Below are 2,939 nucleotides of genomic sequence, written 5' to 3'. Positions count from 1 at the left end.
AAGCCACAGTATGGGTTTGGGGGATGCAGGGAGGCACACACAACACCCGGGATGTCTGTTTTCTTTTTATATACTGTTCATATACTTTTTACGTATATGTATTTCGTGGGTGTGTGGTTGTGTGTGTGTGACAGGGTCTCACTCTGTCGCCCAGGCTGGAGTGCAGTGGCGCAATCTCAGCTCACTTCAACCTTCACTTCCCAGGCTCAAGCGATCCTCCAGCCTTAGCCTCCCAAGTAGCTGCAACGACAGACCCAAGCCACTATGCCTGGTTGATTTTTGTATTTTTTGTAGACATGGGGTTTTGACATGTTGCCCAGGCTAGTTTCTAACTCCTGAGCTCAAAGTGATCCACCCACCTCGGCCTCCCAAAGTGCAGGGATTACAGGAGTGAGCCACCACGCCCAGCCACATATATACGCATTTCTTTTTACAGCTGCCTGAAATTTTGGCAGGGAGCACTGGTTTTTCCATTAGAGTAATGATATAATGTCAGTTCTATGGGGGTATAATTTGCATATAATAAAAACCACCAATTTTAAGTGAACATTTTGTTGAGTTTTGACAATTGTATGCAGTCATATAAATAACCACCATAACAATCGTAATCCAGAATGTTCCCTCATCCCAAAAATGTTCTCTCCTGCCCCTTGGCAGTCAGTCTCTTCTCTCCACTATCAGCCCCTGGCAACCAGTACTCTTTGTCAGTTTTGTTTTGAATTTTCTAGAATTGCATGCAAATGGAACCTACATTGTGCCTGGCTTCTTCCTAAACATACTATTTTGTTGTTGTTGTTGTTGTTGTTAATACATGTGTTTGGTGAGTGAAGAGGGTAACAGAAGTGAGAGAGACAGCGCTGTGCACAGCTGGTATAGGCTTGGAGGCTGAATGCCACACAGAGCAACACAGACACACAGACAGACAGTCCACCCAGCAGGGCAGGCCGGGCAGCATTCTGGGGCCTGTAACACTTGGTTGATCGGTGAGAGCCAGTGGGAGGTCTGGCCCAGGGCTGGAGGCACCCAGGCACCCTGGAACCTCCCTTGTCCGGGGTCCCAGGTGGTGTTGGTGGTGGCAGTGGGGCTCAGCTCACACCAGTCAGGGCCTTGCAGGCAAATTCAGGCGGCAAAAAAGCTGTGCGGTGCGCGTCTGGGCTGTGGCATTTCAGCTGCATCTGCCCCACCTGCTGCTGTGTCAGGTGCTGCACGGGCTCCCAGACATGAGTGCTCATGTTCTGCTGCACAGTATGAAGCCAGTCTGGCCGCAGGGGTAGATGGGGACCATGCAGTCGGTGCAGCCCACCACGGCAACTGGCAGAACTGCCGCGCCTCCTTATGAGGTGAAGGTGCAGCCACTGGCACGCTCCCTGGCAGCAGAGAATGCCGTCCTCCGCCAGGGCCACCTTCATCCGCTGACAATAGGCTTCCTTGAAGAGGCTTTCGGCCAGGCCCATGTGGTCTGAGAAGTCAGTGATAACGTCGAAGGCATCCTAGTTCTGCTTCATGAACTCAAAACTGTCACCCACATGAAGGGTCAGCTTTGAACTAGAGTAGCAACTGGCCGTGCCTGGCAGGAACATCTTAGAGACTTGGATGACGTCCTTGTCAATGTTACACTGGACCACAGACTCCATGGAGAGGTGCTTCCGCACCTCGTGCAAGACACCCATCTCTGCCCGCAACGATCGTGGTTGGAGTGGCTTTCGTGGGTTGGGGTGGCTGCAGAGAGGCAGGATGGCTACCATCTCCTGGCAGGAGAACTCATCCCTCTCTGTGCTCAGAATGATGCCATCCAACACCAGCACATTGCTGTAGGTTTTACTGCAGAAGACAAGGAGGTTCTGGTAGTGCGAGTGCTGGTCGTGGAGCAGAGACAAGGCCTGCCTGGACCACAGGCTGCATATCTGGTGGAACCAGCTCTCGGGGATGGCAGTGAGGCCGGGGGCAGCAGGGGCCTTAGGGTCAGGCTCCATGGCAGGCAGGCAATGTGGGGCACGGACCTGGGACTACAGGCCACGTGGAGCCACAGCACACTGGTACCAGCTGCATCATACTTTTGAAGTCCATTCCTGCTGCTTTTAGCGGTAAATCATTTCTTTTGCATTGCTGTTGAGTAGTATCATATTCCATTGTAACTACATACACTGGTGTGTTTACCCATTCACCGGGTGATGCGCCTTTGTGTTGTTTCATGATGAGTAAAGCTGCTATTTGTGGACATATGTTTTCATTTCTTTCGGATAAATAGCGAGGAGTGAGATCACTGGGTCAAACAGTAAGTGTGTGTTTAACTTTGTAAGAAACTGGGAGCTGTTTTGACACAGCAGTGATACCATTGGAACAGCCACCAATCATGTAGGAGGGTTCCGTCTGCTCCAAATGTTTGCCTACACTTGGTCTTGTCAGTGTCTCTCCCGATTTAGCAGTTCTACTGGGTGTGTCGTGGCATCGCATGGTGATTTTACTTTGCAACAACAAAGACGTTGAGCATCTTTTCATGTACTCGGCTGCCACTCAGATATCTTCTTTGGTAAAATGTCTGTTCAGATCTCTCGTCTCTTTTTAACCAGGTTTTTCACTTCTCAACATTGAGTTGGTCTCCATAACCTCCGCCACCAGATGGGACTTTCATTATTATGTTATATTGCAGAACAAAGGGGACTCTGTAGATGTGATTAAGATTAAATAGCCAGCTGACCTTAAAATAGGAAGATTATCCTGGATTATCCAGGTGGGCTCAGGATAATTACATGAACCCTCAAAAGCCAACAGGGAAGGCAGAGAGATTCAAAACATGAGTAGGACTCCACCCTCCATAGCCAGCTTGAACATAAGGAGGACCACATGGAAAACATGGGAAGGAAATGAATTCTACCAACAACCAAGGAACTTGAAGGAGGACCTGAGTCCCAGATAAGAACCACAGCCTGGCGGATACC

General features: G+C 49.9%; 1 pseudogene; it reads right to left on the bottom strand.

The window, feature by feature from the left end:
• Positions 1–1,085: 1,085 nt before the first annotated feature.
• Positions 1,086–1,973, bottom strand: LOC105515564 (annotated as a pseudogene).
• Between the last annotated feature and the right edge of the window lie 966 nt (positions 1,974–2,939).

The sequence above is a fragment of the Colobus angolensis genome, unplaced genomic scaffold (assembly GCF_000951035.1).
Source record: "Colobus angolensis palliatus isolate OR3802 unplaced genomic scaffold, Cang.pa_1.0 Scaffold263, whole genome shotgun sequence".
Taxonomy (NCBI): Eukaryota; Metazoa; Chordata; class Mammalia; order Primates; family Cercopithecidae; genus Colobus; species Colobus angolensis.
This window is presented reverse-complemented; position numbering and strand designations above follow the sequence as displayed.